Source organism: Ambystoma mexicanum, chromosome 1q (assembly GCF_040938575.1).
Source record: "Ambystoma mexicanum isolate Mex_15411 chromosome 1q, UKY_AmexF1_1, whole genome shotgun sequence".
NCBI lineage: Eukaryota > Metazoa > Chordata > Amphibia > Caudata > Ambystomatidae > Ambystoma > Ambystoma mexicanum.
Genome location: NC_090922.1, coordinates 464,061,039 through 464,085,552, shown reverse-complemented (window position 1 = coordinate 464,085,552; position 24,514 = coordinate 464,061,039).

The window sequence follows — 24,514 nt, the reverse complement described above, 5'->3', positions numbered from 1 at the left end:
GGTCATCCCGTTCGAGGTGACCAGATCATCAATGTTTTGAATTAACTTCCCATGTTTCAAGGGTTTGTTATTAGCACATAACATGCCTCTGGTTTTCCAATTAACCAGATGCTCCACAAACCCGTTCCGTACATAATATGAATCTGTGATTATGACCAGTTCATGGAGTTGATGTTGGACAGCAGTGAGGATGGCCTGATGCACAGCCATCAACTCTGCCACCTGACTACTTCGGGGACCAATTTTGTACCCAGCGGAGGGTTCTGGGGACTCATTCACCCATGCATTCCCTACGCCGGCCACAAGTTCTTTTTCCCCGTTGTTGTCAACATGGTAAGAGCATCCATCCACATAGACAGTGGGCATTCCCTCACACTTGTCTTCTTCAAAGACTTTGTGTGGGGAATTAAGGTATGCCTCCATGTTGTCCTTGATTTTTAGACTTTCGTCCTCGAGACAGTTTTCTCTGGCACAATCATGCAAGTCAGCCAGACCTTGCGCGAGGGGACTCTTCTTGTTTTGGCCATATATGACCTCCACAGGAAAGCCTTGCATTGACAGAATCCAGGAAGTAATTCGGGAATTACTCACATTTCCGGCCCGGATTCTGTCACTTTGGAGATATTGCAGAGGCTGGTGTGGAGTCTCCACTATGATGTGTTCCCCCTGGATAAACGGGTGGTAATTCTTCAATGCCCACACCTTTGCCAGGAGTGCCTTCTCACAATCGTTGAATTTTTCCTCCACAGAGGATGAAGTTTTGCTCGCATAGGAGATCACTTTATTGACCTTGTCATGCTTTTGATATAATACTACAGTCAGGCATGTATTAGAGAATCCTGTCTCCAAGAAAAACTCCTTGTTTCTGACAGGGTAAGTTAGGCAGGGCGCTTGTGAGAGGCTTCTTTTGAGCTGTCTTACTGCCTCGGATTGTTCTGGACCCATTCCCACTTGACCTCCCCCCCCTTCAAGAGATGAATCAGGGGTCTGGTGATCTCTGTGTAGCCCTCAATGAACTTTCTGCTGTAATTAGTCAGTCCAAGGAGGCTCCTTAGTTCCTGCAGAGTTGTGGGGTCTTTCAGTTTCTGGCGTGCTTCCACTTTCTTTTCCTGGGGACAGAGAACCTGAGGAGTAATCTCATGCCTCAAGAAATTAACACGGGTTCTACACCACTGTGCTTTCTGAAACATCATCTACATAAGCCAGGTTACCCTTCGCACCCAGGTTGGGCATGGCCTTATGTAGAAAAATGTTGAATTCATTGCCGGAGTTGAGGTATCCGAAAGGAGTCCGGGTCCATGTGTACTGCAGGCCCCCAAAGGTAAAAGCCAGTTTGTATTGGTCCTCCCTACTGACAGGCACAGTCCAGTATCCATTGGTCAGGTCTATTGCAGTGAATACCCGTGACCCATGGATCTGGGCCAGCCCTTCGTCAATGTAGGGAAGAGGCCAACAGGAAGTATGGACCCGTTTGTTGAGCTCCCTAAGGTCGGCGCAGAGTCTCCACTGGCCGTTTGGCTTCAATATTCCCAGCACCAGATTATTGAAGGTGCTGTGTACTGGATGGATTATTCCCCGGGACTCAAGGTTCTTAATTATTTCCGTAAGGGACTCCATTGATGCGAGAGGCAAGCGATATTGCTTCACAAACACTGGAGTCATGCCAGGGTTCGTGGGAATTGTTGTTGTGTGGATGTCGGCGCGACCACAGTCATACGAGTCTACCCCAAAGAGATCTTGGAAATCCAAGAAAACTTTTTTCAACTTTTGCTTCTGTTCCAGAGTCACACAGGCATCAGCTAGGTTGACTCTCTCTTCCACCATCTGCCTGGAGCCTGGAAAGACTTCTGGTTTTACTATCTCAGCCGCCTCCTCCAGCTGCGTGGAGAAGTCCCTGGTCAGAGTGCTGATTTGGACTGGAGGCTTCAGGTGGGAAAGACAGCCCTCATGGACCTGGAAAATCACCTCATCCCTTCTGAAGTCACAAGTCACATCTTCCTTACCAAAAGGGCAGGAAGTGTACACCAGGAAGTTCCCCCCATGCCGGGTAAAGATCCTGTCTGGTGTTGGGTTGTCATCACTGTCACTGTCAAAACACTCCTTGGGGATTGGTCCTAACAGTTCATTTCCTAAATCAGTGGAGAAATGTCGGTCATCAACCGCCATTCCAATAATGGCGCCTGCGGCTAGAGTAATACTCTTTAAGTCGCTGTTATCCAACTCTATTGGAATGGTGTCATGTTCTATGTTGACTAATGGTGTTGGGTTTACCCCTAACCCTTGCTGTTGGAGAGAAGCATTTAGATGAATATAAGCATCAGGGTTTTTCAATTTTTGTCCTCTTTTAACTTTTACTTCCAGGGAGAATTGTCGGGTCCTTTCTGGGATGGTGACTTCCTCTTTAATCTGAATTTCAACTGCATAAGGTAGCAATTGAGCTGACCTAAATGCTTTTTCTGAATCATCAAAGCCCATGGGATTATCCGCTAATCGGGACCATGCTTTGAAGTTTATTAGGTCCAAACTAATGGCAAAGCGATTGAGAATGTCACTGCCTAAGTAAAAGACGGCAGTGACGTCTCGCACGACCCAACAATTATGGACTATGCTCTTGTTGCCAATGGAGATTTTGAGCATACACCTGCTTGGCAGGAGATGTTTGGAATTGGGTGTTTCCAGATCCATTTCCCATTTGTCTATCAGTTTGAATGTGGGAATGGCTGGATCTTTTGGGAGTTGGCGGAACATGGCTTCGCTGATGAAGCTCTTGCCGTGTTCACACACACTCGGGCGAGAACAGAGTCCTTCCCATCATTTAACTGAACAGGGATGAACAACTGCTCTCCAATTTGCTGAATATCAGCCAGGCTCTGAGCTGATTTCACATCTTTCTGGACTATTGGAGTGGGAATGTCTGATTGTGGATTAGTAAAGAATTTCAGAGTGTTTCCTTCCAGTGTGGAATACCACCTTATACTGGAAGGACGGTTGATTTTCAGAAATAAAGAGAACACCCCATCACCAGTCTGTTGTCCTACTGCTATTACTGTCACGTCTGGAATTTGGTTGTTCTGGAAGTGAAATTCTACTTGGTCAGATTGTTGTTCAACCATGTGGCAGGTGCTGTTTAATCTAACATGGTTGACGCTCTGTTTTAATTTTATTGGTCGGCTAGTCTGGGTCCAGAGGACATTGTTTACGCAATCTATTAGGGGTGACAACCTTCTCAGGAGGTCATTCCCTAGTAAACAAGGGGTGCCCTCTGGAGTCACTACTATGACCGGGTGTTTCACCTTGTGTCGCCCAATTTTGATGTCCAAATCTGCAGTCCCCTCGACAGGAATTTCCTTCCCGTCAAAGTTCTGAAGTTGTCCAGGAAGAGAGGCGAGAGGAATACGGCAATTCTCCCCCCTTCCTGCATTTAGTTCATCAAAGGCCCTTCTGGACAGAAGAGTAGCTTGGGATCTAGTGTCCACCAGTGCCAAAATTGTACCCTGCCCCTGTACTTGTACCGGGGCATAGTATCTTCCCTCCTTCTCCTCAAGGGGGCACAGATAATGCACATTTTTGCACAACTGGTGGGCTAATTTTCTGGTTTTGGACATTGAGAGAGAAGAGATTTGGGAAGAGTTTGGCAGGGAGTTTTGGGAATCTGAAAGAAAAAGTTGGCATTTGGATATTGATGCGGTTTTGGGTGCCCCTGGTACCGGTTCTGGGCCGCCCCCCCCCCTTTTTGGAGGCAGTCACCAGGATGGGTTTGAACCAGGGGTTTTCGGTATTGTTGGTTCTGGGATAGAATGATGGGCGGCGACAGCTCAATCCCCACATCTACCCAGTCTATGGATGTGGTTTTGGATTCCCCTGGTTCCGGTTCTGGGCCGCCCCCCCTTTTTGGAGGCAGTCACCAGGATGGGTTTTCGGTATTGTTGGTTCTGGGATAGAATGATGGCCGGCAACAGCTCAATCCCCACCTCTACCCAGTCTGGATTGGAATCCCTTGGGACCCATTTTTCCTTGGGAGGAGTTCCCCCATCTCTGAAGGAGAAGATCCTTTTCCCAGGATCCTCTGAGGATCCCTCTCCCTCATATTGGAAGATCTGTACCTCCTCCACAAAATGGGTCTGTTTGGGTCCTTTGTTTCTCCTACCTCCTCTCTGCTCCTTGGATGGCAGACTTTCAGGGGTAGGAGATTTTGTTTCTGGTTCCTGGGTTTCCAGGGGCTGTTTACAAGTGGGGAAGGAAGCTTCCTCCAAGGCTTTACACACCCCTTCCCCTTGTGCCTCCTCCCTGGGAACCGGTGGGTTATTGGGTGCGGCCCCCGTCATTGTTCTGGAGCACCAGGTCCAGAGTTTGGGGCATTCTGCACTGGCATGCTCATCTGAGGGTTCTGTTGAGCCCTCAGCATGTGACCCAGATCCCGTGCCATATTTTGGACCTGGCGCTCTAACTGTGAAACCTGCTCAGGCTGATACGGGGTTCCATTTTCTCCCCTGGGCTGATCCCAGGAAGGGTAGCTATCCCTTCTCTGGTAGTACCCCGGGTTGGGAAGATTTGGGTACCCCTCCACCCTTGGCCTCCCCTCTCCCGGATTAGGTGGTCTGGGCTCAGGGTAGCCTGTTCAATGACCCAGTCTAGTGACCTTTTCTCATGAAAATATCTCACTTGCTGAGTCATTATGTATTTGGGTAAGGCATGGAAAAACATATTTACAAACTCTTTACTGTCCGTGTGCACCCTTCTGGTAGTCTGCGCAAAGGCACGCTTCAATTCCTGCACAAATTCTTGTGGGGCCTGATCCTCCCCACATTGCAAATTGTAGGCTGCCTTGCGAGCCTCTTGGGGATTTCTGTGAACAGAAAAATGTTTAAAGATGGCCGCCCTATATGTGGACCATCTTGAATGGTTTTGGTCCTCCAGCCCCGCAAAGAAACTGGAGTATTCTGGGGAGAATGTCCATTTGACATACTGAATGCAGCTCTGCTGTCCTTCAAATGGAAAGTCTCCATCATTTGCTCGTAAAGCTCCAAGTGTTCCCAAACAGAATACGTTCTTGTGATAAGGGGTGATGACACTCCTTATTGCCTTAATCTGTTTTAAGGGGTCCTTAAGCAAGGCCCTTTTTGGCTTATTGGCTTTTTCGGTTCGGGTAACCCTGGTCCATTCATCCTCTGACTCAGAGGCACTGCTCCCAGAGGTTCCCGTCTGATCTTCCAGGTTTTCTCGAATTCTGCGAGCCTGGGAATGGCCAGCAGAATGTGGGGACCTAGTCTCTTGTGTCCTGGGGCGCGCGGAGGAGTCTTCAGATTCCTCCTTGCTGCCCGGATTTGATGGGTACCCCCCACTGACCTAATTGGGCAGAGGTTTTCCGGATGCCCTTAGTGGGCCTACTCTCCTGGGGTTCCCCACTAAATTGCACTGTACTTAGGTGCCCATACCCGGATGCCCGCCCATCCATTCCTGGGTGGTACTGGCCTATGAGCCCCATACTTTTGGCTGGATGGTAATCTGCCATCCCCGTGGCCCTGGGCTCATGGGCGCAATGAGACATGGGGGTGGCAGAGTCCAAGGACTGGGAGAGATGAAGGCCTCTGGTACTAGGGCTCCTGAGGTTACGCTCAGGTGTTTCCCTTTCCCAGCGAACCTCATCTCTATCAGACCCTGCTCCCTGTTGCCATACAAGAGCCTGTGCTTTCAGTTCCTCAGTTAAGGCCTTACTAGACTCTATCAGTCTCTCCTGCATGGCTACCTGTTGCTGGAGCCTATCATTGCGCTGACAGAGAGCCTCATTCTCTCTCTGTGCCTCCTGGTTGGTCCTGGAATACTGGGCCAGTCTTTGCTGCAGGAGGGTTACCTCCTGAGTCCCATCCCTACTGGCCTGTTCCTTTCTTGCCAGAGCATCTTCCACCCTCCTGGTGTGCTCTAACAAGTTCTGATGCTCCTTTTGGAGGTCACCCAGTCCCTGGAGGGCCAGGTGATTTTCTTCAATTTTTTCTTTTAATTGGCAGACTTCCTGGCCTAAAGTGTCCCTTTCCAGACTAAGAGCCTGCATCTGTGCCGCCAGGTCGTCCCTCTGCCTTTTAAGGGCCCCAGCTTTCTGGCGCTCTTCTTCAAATTCTGTCTGAGTATCCAGGTCTTTCAGGATCAGTTTGTTTCTCTCTGCCTTCTCCCTATCAAGGTGGCTTTGCAGGGTGACTACCTGCTCTGCGCATGCCCTATTGAAGTCCAGTTGTTGTTCCAGCTTTTTCTGGCTCAACAGTAGGACGTCCAAACCTTCTTGGTACTCCTTCTGCAAGGCCAGAAATCTGGTATCCTGGTCAGACTTTTCCTGTTGCAGGATACCCATATCCTCTTTTATTTTAATGATATACTGCCTACTATCATTTTCTGACTCCTGGCTCCTCTGCAGCCTCTGCTCAGAAGAGACCAGGTAAGATTGGGCCTTCTCTAATGCCATCAGTTGCCTATTTACCTGATCTTGGCCTTCAGCACATTTGTCCTGTATGGCTCCCATATGTAAATACAAATATGCCGCTATCCTAACAATCTTGTTGTGCTCATCTTTGGCCTTAGGGGCCATGTATAGTTCACTCAGGGCCACATGTAATGGACCCTGATCTCTCCATATGTCTGACCCTGTTTCAGTGATCTGGGATGCGATTGCCTGCAACCACACCGTCTGGTCAAGATAAGCACACTCATCTCTCACAAATAACTTATGTAAAAGGTGTTCTCTTGCTATTTTGATGTCTGCCAGTGTCGTCATTATGGAAATTGATTTCCTTCCTGACTTACAGGAGTTAGTATTTTATTTTGCAAAACAGACCGTTTCCTTAGAGCGTTCGTTTGAGGAGTGTTTTTACAGTGTAATACAGCGTGGTGATCCAACTGGATTTATGTATCCTATCAGTTAGGACACTGTATTAAGCTGCACAAGTGGTAGAACTAATCCAGACGCCCCGGCTCAAGCCCCCACTCTGTTAAGGGACTTCAATTCAGCACTCCCACTAAGACAATTCCGAGTCTGGGATGCCCAAGGGAAGCCCTTATTTATATCTTTTTATGATAAGTTCATGGATCTGGATGATAAACCCTTGTATAACGACCCTCTCTTTGAATCCCCCTGACCTCACTGAGCCTTGCAAATTACAAGATTTATTTTACAAATTAAACAATATATATATCACACTTTTATAAATAAATTAATATTTGATAGCACACTTATGAATATGACAGTGATCGACAATGGATAATATTACACTAGCATACTTATTTAATTACTTAGGAGTTAGAATAGAAGGGATAAGGTAGCTGAAAATGCTTTTATGGTTTCAAGGGAAAAACAATGATGGAAAGAATGCAGCACAGAAATAAACTGATATGGTTTCAACAAGAGAGAATCTAATCACTTTTCCCCTTGTGGCAATTCACTCCCCCCCCCTATGCAGTATAAAGAGATGGAAGGGGAGCACACAATTTTCAGGAATACCATCAAATGCAATACCAATTCAGTTCCCCCCAGCAAGCTTAGAGCACAGGGATGATTTTAAAACGCAGGCAAAATACTTAAATGTGATTTGCAAAGAAGTGAAAATATGCTAAAAATGATTTTAATTCCCTATAGGCGATTCAGGGTAGGTGGCAGCTACTTTGAATTAGTTCAGGTCAACACTATCAGTGATTCATGAGGGATTATTCGGTTGAAAACGGATTTCAGCAATGCAAAGCAAAAGACAGCGATTTTTGACAGGTGGTGAAATGAGTTATTTGCAATTCGCTGCACTTTTTCCGAGTGCGTCGAGTGCGATTACGGAAAAACTATAAGGAGTAGAAAGTCGGTTTAGGGCTTGTTGGAAAGCTGATCTTAGCTTTAAAATGAAAGTTAAATCTCGTTCCTAGCACACACGGTTCCAAAGATACAGACAATTTTGTGGAGGTAGATTTTCAGAAATAAAGTAGTGATTCAGAATGGCAAATGACACTTTCACAGGTTTATAGTCAGAGAATGGACACGATTTCTATGATGCAGTTCTGGACAGGTTAAAATGGTTTCAATCAGGTTATTTTAGACTAAGACATTGGTTCTGGCACAGTTTTCAGGATACTCCTAGTCTTGGAAGGAATGAGCCTCCGTCACCGATCTGGTCAACAGGTTAAGCTGCGTTTCTCTCGCCACGGACGGTCTCCGGTACCGGTTCTGCTCACGGCGATCTGGGTCAGCTCTGCTCTGCTGGTCTGGATCTCTGGTTCTGGCAAAAGCTCTTGCCACTGCACAGCGGTCTAGTCGGGGTCTCTCTGGATACAGCACTGCTTTCTGGGTTCTGGCACAGGGTTCTAGCCAGAATCAAACAGCACAGCCCGGCTGTTGAAGAGTGGAGTTAGGTTGCAAAAGATTTTGAGGCCTGCTGAGAAGGATTCAGCTTTTGGACTAGGCCTCTCTGCTGCAAGTTCTGAAGTCTGGATTCTAAGTTCTGTTTGTGGAGTCTTCTGGATATTGTCTGGTCCGGCAAAATGCTTTGCAAGAAATCAGTTTGAAATGGAAAAGTGAATGTCTCTACCTGGGTCTTACTGACCCCTTTTATGTCTTTTGAAAATGGGTGTGTGCGTGGGCATAACTAAGCCTGCCACTCACAACTTATCATTGGCCAAGTTCTCCTCTCTCCCTTGATTGGGGAAGGAAATGGAGTGTCATCAGGCATCAATTTTATGGCATACAGAAAGAACACTCTCCTTGTCACTTTGCACACAAATCTATTTTTGATCCAAATACATATTTATCTATGTACAATTTTTCTAATATTACATGTCCAGTTAACCTATTATCTGTAGCCCCAAATCATCTGATCCCTGTCTTTGTAAGATGTCATGTCCACTTCTGACAGAATTCTGCCCTTTTCATCAAGAACACAACCTCTAAACCTTTCCAGAATTTACACAAACCAGCGCAAGGAGTATGGACATCAGAGGATAAAGTGTCAGATTTTTAACATACAGACATTTGGAGTAATACCTTATTTTCCGCTACTACCCCCAAGAACATACCACAGAGTCCTAACACCTCTTAAAATGTGCACAGAAAAATCACAAGAATAAATGATATTATTATATAATTTTGATAATTTCGTACTATGAATTATCCATCTTTTTAAAATTATGCTCTGGCCCAGATGGGTGTGGTTTAGGTTCCAAAGCACATGGGGGATTTCTGTCTGTCCCCGCCTCCAGCTCAGGTGGCTCCCAGAAGCACTGCTCCTCCCAGTTTCTTCCTAGAGGAAGCCATTTACAACCCCTCTAATTTACATTTGCCTGAGCCAAGGAAAGCTCATTGTTCTGTTTCCTTTGCAGTCCCAGGTGCTCCTCCTCTGATTCAATCAGAGAGGTGTGATTTCCTTTTGGTGGTGCAGCAGAAGGGCGGCCAGGCCTGGAAATGCAGTTGCTGGGCAAGTTTCCACTCCTGTCGGGGGTAGTTGTCAGGCAGAATTCAATCTCCTTAAGACAGGCTTCAGCTAAATGTCACTTTTGTTCCCAGTTTTTCTTCATTCAAATCAAACTTACAATTTTGACACATGCAGCTAGAACGCTGCTTCTAAGTTCAAAACTATGACATTTAAACAGTTGCAACCTATGTGACACTCCAAAGTAAATCACTCATTTATTTTAAACATTTCGATTTTAGTGGCTTTAAGTCCAATTTCACTTAAGCTGCTGACATCCACCGCTCAGCCAGTTGTGTTATGAACATTATTTTAGGCTCTTCATCTTTCCAGATTTTGTATGCCCACAAGACTACATTCTGCCAAATGTCTGCTGGTGTTCAGTGAGATTTTTGAATATCTTGCAATGTTTAAAATAAGCATTTTTAGCTTGCATTTCAGAGAAACAAAGGTGATTTCAAAGCGCTTTTTGAGCTAACAGGCACTGCTGTTTTTCCTTTGGCGCCACGTTTCACTCATGGCGCTTCTGGCCCACCATGCTCACACTGGTGGGTGGCAGGTTAGGCGCCCATTTTGGTGTGCGCAAAACTGCACGGTTTTCCTGGATTCTGGTGCAAATGTGGGCTTTTCGGCCATCTTGGATTTTCTAAGCACACAGCACCAAATGTTGTAGCCTAATAATTCCAACGTGGGTCGAGACACCTGACAGAGAGCATGCCAGCCCCGACCATCCCAGGAATATACCCACTACAAGCAGCAGCTGTAGGGTATAATTATCCCAGATATGAATACCCTGATGAGGAAAGTGATGATAGGAGGAGGGCAACATTGGTAAAAGGAAAGGCGCCATTAGTGCCAATGGAGAATGAAGCATGACACAGCACAGAGACACAGTTAAGGGATGAAGAAGCGTATAGAGGGCTACATAGCTTAGAAAAGCAGCTAAGAGCTGCTAAGGAAGAGCTCCGGAGAGTGAGAGGCATGCAGATAGATGTTCACAGGATGAGAAGCGTACTCATAAGTAATGGAGATAGTGGAGAGACTATGATGGAACCAGAGAAATGGGTAGGAGGAAAATATTGTTGAAACTCAATGGGAAAGGCACAGAAAACAATTATATGAAGGTAGTGGTGTATGAAGAAATGAAGGAAGCAGCCAGTGAGGAATTGAGGAGGGAGACACGGGAAGAGATAGAGCAAGATGCACAGAGGGAGAAAGAGTGGAACGGAGAGAAGCAGCAGAGAAGATGCAGGGAAACGAACAGGAAAGACAAAGAAGGAAAAGGAGGTACGAGAAAGGGAGGAGTATGTAAAGAGGCTAAATGAGAAGAACAGGAGAATAGCAAGAGAAAAGGAAAATATTTGAAAGGAGATGACCCAAAAGGTGAGCAGAAATATGATGCCAGAGATGTGGGTAGAAGGCAGAGGGACAATAACCCCAGAGACCAGGGGCAGAGATGTGTTGCCAGAGATAATGAGTGTAACATATGTAAGGCAGCCTGTTAAGGGAGTTTTGATCCCATACTTGAGGATGACAAGAGGGGAGAAAGTGACAGAGAGACAGATTGGGTAGACATTGATGATGAAGAGGGGAGAGGAGGCAAAGCAAGCCCCAACAATGGATACAACAGTACCAGGCGTAGGAGAGATAGCAGATTTGCTGGTGCCAAACTGAAGCCTATATCCACCCATCACATCAGTACTCCCCATAAATGAAGACCATTGATAGCCATATTTTTTTAGAAACTTGCCAGAACGCCAGCGACTCTGTGTAGCCGAGACATTGAAAAGGTGAACTTGTGCAGCATCACCTTTGCACAATAAAGTTATAACACAATTCCCAGTGTCCCAAAAGGGATTAGGGTATCTCAACTAACCTACATGGAATCAGACAGACAAAATAACTTGATGGATAAGCTGCCATCACTCACAACACGGGTGGGCACCTGGATATACAAGCTAGAGTGAGAGGCAGCTGGGATAGCATTAGCTATAGGTGACATGAAAAGCCTATTTGCATCCATATTGGGGGACCAGGCAGAGGACGTGTGGAAGCGAGCAGGCTATTTTGCAGTGACAGAACATAACACCACTAAATATGATGGGTCACCATTTAATAATTGTAGAGCTAATATATGCAAGGCACTAAAGGTGCTATTTCCAGACCAATCTGACATGAGCGCCATAATGACTAGGAAGATGGGGCCTACTGAGGACCCCACTGCTTACAATTAAGACATTAAAGAACTTTGGTGTTTGGAAACTAAAGAACATTGGGATAAAAATATATCGGTGTTTTATCACATTTTATGTCAGGGCCAACCTGAAGAAGTACTGAGACAGTTAAACAAGATTGTGGGGATTGAAAAGAGACCATGGCCAGAGATACAATTGACTATTGTCCATCAATATAAGTTAAAGCAGGAAAAGGATCAAAAGAAAATAGAGGAAAGGCAAAAGGAAGAGGCAAAACTGGTGCAGAATAAATTATCCAAAGTGGCGGTAGAAGGAGAAGTATTGATCAATACAGGAAATAGGAATAATGGCCAGGGAGCTGTCATGCCACAGCAGGGCATGGGTGGTTATTTTGCAGGAAGACGGAAGAATAGTTTTTACCCCAGAGGAGGAAGAGGATTTGTTCACAGAGGGAGAAGATTTGGGTTTGGAGCATCACAAGGAGGTTTGGTGGGGTCAGCCCCACTTCGGAGGACCTCAGGGCACTGGAGAAGTATGTTGGACATGTGGGAAAATAGGATACATTTCACGAGTGTGTAGAAGTAGAGGAGCAATGCAGCAAGGTGCAATGCAGTATGGGCAAAGAGGGGGATGACATATCCAGCACCATATGATGCACTGCAGCAAGACTATGCTTATTATGGCCACACACAATATTCGCCAAATCAGAAACAAGCACACCAGGTGCAGCAGTCACAAGGGCCACAGATAACACCAAAGATAGTACCACAACAACCACAGCAGACATTAACACAGCAACCACAGAATGCAGCACAATCAAAACACGAAGTGACACAGTGGGATACAAACATTTTGCCACAGACACCTCAGATAGGAGGAGTGACAGCAGTTGGGAGGAACCCTTTTACAGGGACAGGACTGAACATTTATCCCTAATAGGACAGCCCACAGAATAGTTTGATGTGCCCTATCCTATCAGTAACAACAGACCCTGAACAGGAACCGAGGCGGAGGTATCTATAGGTGACCAGACTCTTTCCTTCTAAGTAGACACTGGGGCAAAAAAATCCTACGTCAGAGAGGGCAGATTTTCAATGTCGGGAATATTAATGGACACTGAAGGCTTTTCTGCAGCTACAAATACGGTTCCTTTCACTAACAGCTTGCCTGTGACAGTAGGAGAGCAGACGGTAGCTATCCCATTCCTGTATTCTAGAAAGACACCTGCTAACATATTGGGAAGAGATTTTATGGCCAAACTTAAAATGTCAATATCGTTCACAGAGGACTGCATAATATGCTCTACAGCAGGCATACATTTCAGACAGCAAAAGAATACATACAAGCCTTTCATGTGCAGAAATCCCAGAGGGGAGTACCAGTGGATCCTGAAGTATTTTTCTATTCAGTACAAGTGATGTTAGCATGGCTTGCCCGCAATGAGGGACATCTATTGAGACTACCTGCAGACTTTTTATTCAGAACACAGATACATACAGATGTAACTGAAGGGGAACTGGATACCATTGAGCTAGATATGGCTATAGTGAGGGAGGATAGAGTGATATTACACGGCACTGATGAGGAAGGGGTGAGTTGACACACAGTAATAGCATTTGACGCATCACGAAGACTGACCCAGTTGACAGATGATGAGTTGTTTGACTACAGTGAATCTGATGATGAGGTATCGTCTGAGATAAGTATACCATGGCAATTTAGAACAGTGTATACAGAGGTGACACAACAAATAATTCTAGCTAAAGAAGTACCAATATTTATGGAAGAAGATTTGGCAAGGGTACCCGGCACACTATGGATGACCAGTTCATGTGATGTGGGTTTTTAAAAGGGATTGGAGCAGTAAAAATAAAACTAAAGAAAGGGGCAATTTCACCTCGAGTGACACAGTATCCAGTGTCCAAAGAAGCAGATGAGCGTATTAATGAAACAATAAATGAGCTCATGAAGCAGGGAGTGATAGTGCCATCAGAATATCCTTGCAACACTGCTGTATACATAGTGAAAAGATCTCAGGGAGGGTCGTGGAGAGTTAGTAATTTATTTATGTACTTATTTATCTATTTATTTTACATCTATAAAGCGCACAAAACTCTCGGGCATCACGGGTTAGCAAGATTAGCAAGATTGCGTGACACGCTGCATAAGGACTGACTGTATTACCTTCCGCTGGTTCTTTTGCCCTGCGCAATCTGCCAGGCTCAGACCATCACCTGACTACTTATGCGTTGGTAAATTGCAAATGAGAGGGGCACTACAAGTGTAATCAATTTACATAAATTCTGTAGGAACCCAAGGGTACTGTGTAATATGTCTTCAAGTGGATAGAGGCACCTCTGGTGAAGCAGGGTGTAGTCTCCAGGTCTGTAGAGACTCAGTTCAATACGAAAACCACACCTAACCCGTTGTTGCCAACGGGTTAACCTGTTGCACTCATGGTGGGCCCAAGGTCCTACAAGTAGTGTTTTTATTGTCAGTTAGCAGTGTCACAAAGTGTACAACCAACAAATCTTCAGATAATACCTTCAAATAAAGTAAACATCACACAGTTTTGAAAAGATACATTTTAAAGAAAAATTCTGCACAGTTTATTAGTGTTGTCTAACACCGAAGTCTGCAGGACAGCACCTTCAACGCAAAATCAACCCTAATGGGAAACAGAAAATGAATATTTCTTATAACATAATCATTATTACACATCCAGAGGAGATGTCAACTAGTGCTCCTCTACCTTAGACATATTTCATGTAGAAATGTTATGTATTGTGGAACGGTTAAAAAACCAACAAGCCATTAGATTACACACTACAATCCAAATTGTTAATTTACAATACAATACACCAACATGGTTTGGTTTTATATGCAAAGTTTGCCAAAACGTTTCGGATCCAAAGATTCATCTTCAGAGCTCGAATCTCAATGTTCATAACATGTCCTTTTTCAGATTATTACATGTTCCTTTTGTAATTGTTACAGATTCATCTGTGCCCCTACAATGCAACCGGAAAACTAACTTACCACTTGTAATTTGCGACATATGATTAACAAACTCAATACACATACACAGTTACACTAACCTGCATATGCACTTGAAGATGCTCAGCAGAATGAGAAACCAAAATGGTACAAAACGAACTCATTCAGACAAAATGTATATAGGTGTTGTGCCTCATAAGTGTCTAAATCCATTACACCATTTCAACGTGATTCCTACTTACCCAGCTCCCAGTAGTGAATACCGACGATAGGAAAGATGGTTTCTAGTAGCAGCTCTTTATCGTTCTGAAACCTGAAAGTAGAGAGCTGCCATGAGCGATTACATATAATAGGGCAAATTACCCCTCCCAGATATGGGAGAATATCTGTAGCTGAGAGCTACTGTTCCCCATTCATTCCTAACCTGTAGGATTGCTGCTCCGGGGGCAATTTCAGGGACAATTGGCCAGAACGAATGATCTCAAAGGATCAAAATTCCCATACGTAGACAACTATGTAAAAGAGGCACACATGATGGAGAATTTAAGAATGAAATGTAAGGTGCCCAAATACATACTATCAGGTCCAAAAAGAGGAGATGTCGAAGTAGTGGATCACCAAATATTAAGGTGTGCAGATGCCCATTTAATTTGATACCTTAATGTGCCAACAGACCACAATTCAAAATAAAAGGGCAAGTATATTCCTCAGGAGTATGGGTTGATGGTATAATGTGATGCAAAGCAGAGGCAGTATGGACTGCGCCAATAGAAGTGAAAAAAAACACAGACAGAGTGTGCCGTGAGGAATGGAAACAAACTGCCACATTTTTAAAATGGATGGAAGATGAAGCAGGACCGCTACCCATAACCAAATAAAAAGCTCCAACATTATGCTTTAGAAATAATGGTTCAGTAAAGCTTGGTAAAAATGAAGGGTGCAAACGCATTATGGATTTACCAGGTATGAAAGTTGGCACAACTGTACTAATGGATCATTACTGGGTCTGCGGTACAAGAGCTTTTATGCAGCTTCCACCCAACTGGAGTGGCATATGTACAATAGTGCTACTAAACGCACAAGCATTGGTAATACCACAAAGTGAGGTTGAAATTGGGACTTTTACTTCAATGGCACACAACAGGAAGAAAATATCCCTAGGCCTAAAACACATGAAAATAACTATTTATTTTTCTAAGGAGGCCAATGCTGCATTCAATGAAATCTAATAGAGTCATACGTTATTTGGTAAAACAACCATGTTATTCACATCCTTTCTAATGCCTGGCCTGCAAGCAGCAGGAAATGCACACTGGATGCAGATAACTAGGTGGGAACTGTTACAAACTATTAATGCCACACTAAAAGGCTTCAATGGCTGGCATCAAGGAGGAGTTAAGAGTGGTCAGATCGATGTCCCTACAGAAAAGGTATGTTCTAGACTCCTCACATCCATGGAGGGAGGAGTATGCGAAAAAATAGGGCCAAGTTGCTGTACATATATCAACCGCATATGATGAGGAGAATGGAACCTTGACAGAGGCCATATTCTCCTTGAAAGAGCTGCACAATAAAATGGAGGAAGAAGTGGATGACATTGAGGACGATAGCTGGTTCATTTGTCTATTCTCCTGGGTGCCTACCTGGCTGACAGATGCATTCACCTTTCTGTTGGCAGTTTTGGTACTGGTACTAACGGCTCTTTGCATCTTGAGAATAGCAATAAGCCAATGTAAAAAGACTTTCCAGAATGCCCTCCAAATGACAGTAATGGTTAATGTGGCTGACACTGTACATCAATACACTCAAACTGATGATGAAGTTGACTGTCCCATGTACCCATTTGGTCAACCAGCTACACAACCTGGAGCATTGTTTACATGCCCAAAAAATTCCCATACTACAATGAGCTCTGGATGAAATGTGACAAGGATGGCGAGTGCTGGTTTATGACATGCAGTCCATCAGAATAAGTAGGACAACAACGTAACTTGAGGGGGGTCACCAGAGTGTGGCTGTCCAATGATGGCCATAATATGATGATACAAAATCAAGGAGTGGTCGATGACTCGACCAGATGGGGGAATGTAGTGGGGCAGTTATTGACTCGAGAGGATGTTTAAGCTGTGCCCACCTGCCTTCTTCAGAAGAAACAAAATGATAAGATAAGAAAGGACACATTTGCATATTAAGTAGCTTTGGGTCTCACCCTAAGTTACATGGGGAATCCAGACATGGACCACTTGCTCACTGTTCTTAGAGAAGCACAGCTCCGCCTCACTGATGATACCCAACAAGGCTGAAACACGTGTATGGGGTTGCTGTTGGTACTCTTGTTCAAAGAAGAATTGCCTAGGATTTCAGTGCTGGACTGCCCAGACTGATATGCAGGGATATTTCTCCTCTGTGAAAGGGACAGTGAGCTAAAGACTTGTTTGAGACTCACCCAGGGGGCATACACCCAAGAACAGGTAAATGGGCTGTGCTCGTGCTGGTAGAGAGACTTCCAGACCTCCCTTTGTTTTGCATATTAAGTAGCTTTGGGTCTCACCGTAAGTTACCAGGGGAATCCAGACGTGGACCCCTTGCTCACTGTTCTTAGAGAGGCACAGCTCCACCTCACTGATGATGCCCAACAAGGCTGAAACACATGTATGGGGTTGCTGTTGGTACTCTTGTTCAGAGAAGAATTGCCTAGCATTTTGGTGCTGGACAGCCCCTGGGCAGGACAAAGACTGATATGCAGGGATAACTCTCCTCTGTGAAAGGGAGAGTGAGCTACAGACTTGGTTGAGACTCTCCCAGGGGCCATCCACCCAAGAACAGCTCAATGGGCTGTGTTTGTGCTTGTAGAGAGACTCCCAGACCCCCCTTTGTTTTGCATATTAAGTAGCTTTGGATCTCACCCTAAGTTACCAGGGGAATCCAGACGTGGATCCCTTGCTTACTGTTCTTAGGGAGGCACAGCTCCACCTCACTGATGATGCCCAACAATGCTGAAACACATGTATGGGGTTGCTGTTTGTACTCTTGTTCAGAGAAGAATTGCCTAGCATTTCAGCGCTGGACTGCCCCTGGGCAGGACAAAGACTGATATGCAGGGATATTTCTCCTTTGTGAAAAGGACAGTGAGCTAAAGACTTGGTTGAGACTCTCCCCGGGGCCATCCACCCAAGAACAGCTCAATGGGCTGTGTTCGTGCTGGTAGAGGGACTCCCAGACCCCCCTTTGTTTTGCACATTTGAAACAGCACTTTAAATTCTCCTGGAAATGTAGCTGGCACAAAGACTTTATTTTGCACTACAGAAGTATGGAACAGAAAGGCATTAGCTTGCCCAATTAGTGTGTTTTAAGCTGGAATATATTAGGTCACAGGAAGGCATGTACACAAGATAGGGACTCACTAGACAAGTAGGGCACACCCTTGAAGGTAGATACGGTTGCTGCTACTCATAGGAAGGGACATAATGTGACAGGCATGCACCATGAAATCAGTAGATAGCAAAGAAAATGTGTCCTGCAGAGGGTAAAAATGTGAAAGCAGTTGCCATTTTAAACTACACAACCATAGTGGAGAATACAAGTCCTGTAACTTTAAGAGGCCTTACAGCTAAGCACGCTATTTAAAGCAAATGCATTTAATTCAGGAAAAATGCTACAGTGGCTGGACATAGCTACCTCAAAGGAATGTCGAAGCAGAGGACACTGGAGAGAAAGTTTATATAACGCAACAAGATACCATTGTCTGGGCAGCGAGTATTCAATCATTAAGATAATCAATTACGACAACACAGCAGACTAGGAAATTTCATAAGTAGTTGACAGATTAAAGTCTCAGCGGTCGGCTAGGCGTGACAGAGAAGAAAATGCGGCTAAAAAGACAAAATAATTGGTGTGACAAAATCTGAACATGGTGGAAGTAGTATGACTCACAACAATAGTTATTCATAATGTGTCAGGAACAGAATGGTGCGTTTACTGTTGCAAGATGGGGAGGGCTGGAACACTGGAATTTGGGCAAGGACAAAGTCCTTGAAACTCAGAGACATCATGTTGGAGATAACATGGGATGTTTTATTTAATTAAGAACAAAGGTGATACACTTGTCCTCTCCTCCCATCTACATAGACATGTCATCATGCCACCAGTTCACAGAGAGGGTGACTGCATGCTAACGGATAAGCATATGTCCTTTTCACTGCAGAGGTAATTTAGAGTTTACCAATAATATTCAAGCATGATGAGGTCGTACATTTTTATGGTATATTTTGTGGGTGTGACCCTAGATAGTTGCCCAATCACTGGAGTGGGACATATGGATACTATATGTAGCTTAGCAATTAGGACCAATGTGCAGTAGATCTAGGTTTTCATAGCTCAGTGATTATGATGACATCAGAATGACTCATTTGCATTATATAAACTGTGTTTTGTGTTCAAACGTGGAGAAAAATTTCAGAGAGCGAGCTTGGCTGTTGATTTTGTTTTCTCCCTATATTTTTCATACTTCCAATAAAGCTGGGTTACCTTGCATTTGGCATACCACCATTCACTCTGTGTTATCTCTTTATTGGCAAATACAAGGTAGAGGACTGTACTGTTTTTAGACCTCTGATTTCAAAAGTGATTGCATTTTTCAAATTAATATTTGACAACCGAGAGAATGAGGCTCCACTGGTGAGCATAAAAGGAACTGAAAATAATGGCAGGTACATTTTTATGAGGTCGACGTTTGGGTACTAGTGCATCTTTGCCCTAGTAAAATGTTGTGAAATGTTGAAATTGTTACTTTTATTCCGAAATTCAATCCATAATCCTTGTTAATCCAAGTTTCAAAGCCAGTGCCAACATTTGTTTCACAGTGGACACAAATCTCTGCAACAACCTACCCAGAACCATCAAAGTTCCTGTGACCATGAATGAGAAGGACATCCATCCTGTTTTTTCACTTTGGATTCTGGGGCTTGTTTTTTCTTTCCTGTTTGAAATTTTGAATTCCAAGCCAAAATGAGTTTGAAGGGTCTTCTCACGCATGGCTATGGGAAACTTTGGAACTCTGAATTAGCACCCCACCTGATAATCCAAAAGCATGACTTAGGATTCCAGAATGCACAAAACATAGACCTATTCGTCAAGCTTTTAGCACCTCAATACCTACTCAATACCTACTAAATATGTCAGCCTTACCATTTCGCACTGGAATTTGATCTCTTTTGTATCATTTAGCTATTTCACGTTTTCCCCATTTGACTTCCTCCCAATGTCTCTCATTTCACTCATTCCATCCTTTTCAGCCTTATCTCACTCCCCTTCATTACCAGCCCAAACCCCATCAGTGCACTTGTGGCACACCCACAACTCTTTGTCCTACAAATAACCAGTAAGAATAATACCAAAAACACAAATACAATCTATGAAAGCTACATTTTAGGAATGAGTGAAACACCACTGACGTTTATTTGACCAGTCTTAAACAATAAAGGAGTGAGACTTGATTAAAATGCATATGGGATGTGTGATGGCAATAAGTAGGACAACTAACAACAAGAGACTAGAGGAGTGATTTACCGACGTCTGGGCCTAACTCCACTGAAGCATTATAGACAATAAAAGACAAAAAGGACCAGTCGTCATTCTCTTTCACAGTCAATCTCCGAGTCATAGGTTGTGAAAACAGTAATATACAATTTATTTTAAAAAATCACAATGTTAATGTCACGATATATAAAACATACATCACAATAAAAAAGTGTAAAACCTAGTGCACATCACTAAAACACACAGTACAAAACAATCATCAATACACAACAATTGTCTAAAAAAACCTAATAAAAAACACCTACCATGATGCAACCTGTACACCTTAATAAACTAAGCAACCTGCCTGTACAAATCTACCAAGTACAATCTGTAATAAGCATCACAATTTACCCAGTGTATAGCAACACACCGGTTTGTAGCACCTCAGAATTCTAACATCAGATTATATTCGGAGGTCACCTATTAATGGTTTGCTAGCATATTGTCTACCCTTCTGATAGCTACTTGGGTGACCATAACAACTGAATTTGATGATGAACAGCACTACTAATGTTTATGGTACTCTTATACCCAACATGTTTCGTTCATACACACTATTACAATTAATACATGAACTTATTCAGGGGATCAAAGATGCCCACTATACACATCCACAACAACGCGAAAGAAGTGCTGTTTAACTGCCGTGGTGGTGAGGTCGATCGAAAATCGAATACGCTTTCAATTTTGAAGACCTGATATATAAACAACCAACTGAGAAAGGCGACAAAACAGGAGAAACAAACAGAACGGAGATCAGAACTATTAAGGTATCTCTGTTCTACTTACTAGGTTAATAATCACCTAAGTAAGACTTACCAAAAAATGCCAACAAGTGGTCAATACATCTTGGTTCTGGTAACGGGGGGAGCGTCTAATCTGTAGACAGTGATCACATTCTAAAAAGCGGCAAAAGAGAAAGAGACAGGGACACATACACAAAAAAGACCCAGTTAAATATGTCGTGAAGGTTAGTCTTGCTGCAACATGCAAAAGCTATAATGGAGCTCTGTTCACAGGCAACTGTTAAACTCACTACTTCATCAATGCTAGATACTGCACAATCACTATAGCCACTGTCAAGTGCACCATCTCTGTTGCTCATGTAAACAAGAAGCATGTAACTCCTTCGTACACACTTCCCACGCAAGACGCAGGTGGTGGCACTTTAAATACTGCAAACGTTAAAAACAGGTTTTACACCAAGTAGAAACAGCTCTTAGCCACACAGTCATGTACCAACAAAGGGTTAATCCAGCAGGCTCTTAGTACGTGTGCCGAGTCAACGTGTAATCAGCTGTCTCCGCGGTCCCTCTCCGGACACTAGTCCTGCGATTAAGAAAACATACTGTAATTGGCCATTTCCCATTATGCCTAAAAAGGCGTCCGGTTCTAGTCACCGGTGCGGCATGCATCACTTACTTGGCTGAAGGTCCTGAATGAAGTATCCTCGCCTTCAAGACTACTCTGATGTACCATCTCGCACTTCAGTACAGCTCCCGACGTTGGAATGCCTCAAATGACCCGGAAGTATTTACGGAGTCAATGGCAGTGACGTCCTGTCACATGATATGTCAGGTGATATGAAAAGAGGGTCGGACAAAGGCGGTATCATCTTTTCGAATGATCCGCTAGGTGACCTGGGCATGGACCATTCAGATCCCTCACTGCAGCTGGCACTCGCGGCAACGTGCAAATCGCTGCTACGACTGCCACGCCATGCGCGCAAAATACGACCACGGGGCAGGAAACACAAATCGCAACAACCACTAGGGGTCTGGTCGGAAAACGACAAGCACAAAGGTAAGTAATGAATACTTAGATATACGTACTACCAAAGTCCCGGCCCACTCGATAATTTCTCAATCAATGTAAATGAGGGGCAACGCAAGCAGCTATTTGTGTTGCTTAAAAAACGGGTGAGTAATGGTGGGACTCGCAGAAAAACAGTGTCAAGGCAAGCACCTGGGTACAACCTGGCTTAGCCATGCTGAGGTGCCGAAAATCTGTCAGAACAGCATCTAAGGTCATCAGCTGGGAAGTTTGATCAACAAAATGTGCCGTTCACTGTGACAAGAAGCAGGGTGATGGCATAAACTTGTGTGCTTAACATACTATTTCTCCAGGCAGTCTGTTCGTTGAGGCCTGTCTCGGCTGATTTAGTCAGAAAAATTAACCATTGCTCTTTGAACAACAATTTTTTAGTGTTACTGTCACTACTTTTGGATTTGTCAACCTGCCACAGTATGGTCCATCTTAATTCTTCTGCACCGTGATCCATGATGACGAAGTGATTGACCAAAGGAGCTGTAAGATTTTTCTTCTTTATACAGCTTCTGTGCTCACTGATACGGCATTTGACCTTGCGTTCTGTCATATCTATGTACAGTCTAGGGCATGGACACCATATTGCATAGACCACGTTGGTGGAGTTACAGTTGGTGAATTGAGTTTGAATCCATGGTCGTGTAAGGCACAGGTCTACCTCCTTGGTACTCATGGTAAATTTACAGTTTACACATTGTCCACATGGGGAATGACCCGTCATCACGGGTAAACCCCAAACTTCAGTTACACTTTTCAGTGGCGGTGGTTTAACAGCAATTTCGTTTTTTGTGAGTAGCTCTTTCAGTTTGGGTGCCCTTTTATACGCACAGATAGGTAAATCCAATGGGCATTCTCCTCCAGACAAGTTGTGCCAGTGTTTTCGTATTAACTTAGTTACTTGGTTGGTTCTCGAGCAAAAGGTGCTCACAAACACGATGTTGGTGTTAGTAGAGGATTTTGGTCGATACTCAAGTAGGACCTTCCTATTGTTATTCTTAGCCCTCTTGAAAGCTCTTTTCACTATCTTAGGAGGGTAACTTCTTGCATCGAGCTTGGACTTTAGTAGTTCTGCTTCTGTCAAAAAAGTGTTATTGGAGGTGCTGTTCCATTTTAGGTGCAAAAATTGTCCAAAGGGCAAATTCTTTCGCGTGTGCCTAGGATGGCAACTATCAAACTTGAGCAGAACATTGTGATCAGTGGGTTTATGAAAAGGACTCACCTTGAGTACTTTGTTGGTTGGATCAACTTCGATGGTAATGTCCAGAAAATTGATTTTCTCTTTACTATGTGTAAAAGTGAATTTCAAAAATTGGTTTTGTTGATTGATCCATTTGCAAAAATCGGCTAACGAATCTTCGGTGCCGTCCCACACTATGAGAATATCATCAATAAACCTCCTCCACAGTGCAATTTTGGAAAAAAATTGATTGGTAGATGGAAAAATGTGTTTGAACTTAAAATGTTCCACATACAAATTTGCTGCTGTTGGTGCTACAGGAGAGCCCATCGCGGTCCCGTGGGTTTGATGGTATAATTTGTCATTAAAGCTAAAGTAGTTTTAGGTAATTGCCTTTTCGGCACACCATAATACAAAGCTGTTAGGTGTAGTGCCTGTCGTTCTCTTCGTCAAAAGGACTTCTTCGAGGACTTCCAAAGTTTCTTTTTGTGGAATGCATGTATATAAAGCTACTATATCCAGGCTTGCCAGTAATTGTGTGTTGGAATCAAAACTCATGTTTTCAACACAGTTGATGGCTTCTGTAGTGTCTTGTATGTAGGAATACATAGTGAGGATAAATGGTTTCAAATATTTGTCAGCCAATTTTGACAAAGGTTCTAATAAAGAACCAGTGCTCAAAACTATGGGGCGACCAGGAGGATTGATCAACGATTTATGAATCTTGGGTAAAGTGTAGAATTTCAGGATTGAAGGCTTGGGTACACACACATATTCATGTTCTTGTTTGCAGATCCAGTTTCTTTCAAAAGCTTTGTCTACCTTGTTTTGAATCAGAGAGAAGAGTCTCTTGGTCGGGTCACTGTCTATGGGCGAATAGAAGGTGTTATCGTCCAATTGTCTATTGCATTTGGAAATATACGCCGTTCTATCTTGTATAACCTCTGCACCTCCCTTATCAGCTTTCCGTATGACAATTTCTTTATTGTCAGCGAGGCTCTTCACTGCCAGTCTTTCAGCATTACTGAAATTATGAAATTCTGCGATCGGAAGATGGTTTTAAAGTTGTTTCAAAGCATGCCATAATCTCTTGGCAAAAACCATTGCCTCTGGAGTGTGGCAAGAGGAAGGTGGGTCGAATTGTGACTGATTGCGTAAACTGCTCTGATTGGTCTCTTTGTGAAAGTGTTCATCAGAAAAGTACTGCCTCAAATGTATTTTCCGCAACAATTGTTCTATTTCCATGTGGGTGCGAAAACTGTCAGATTTGGCTGTTGGTACAAAGCCAAGTCCTTTATTCAAAACTA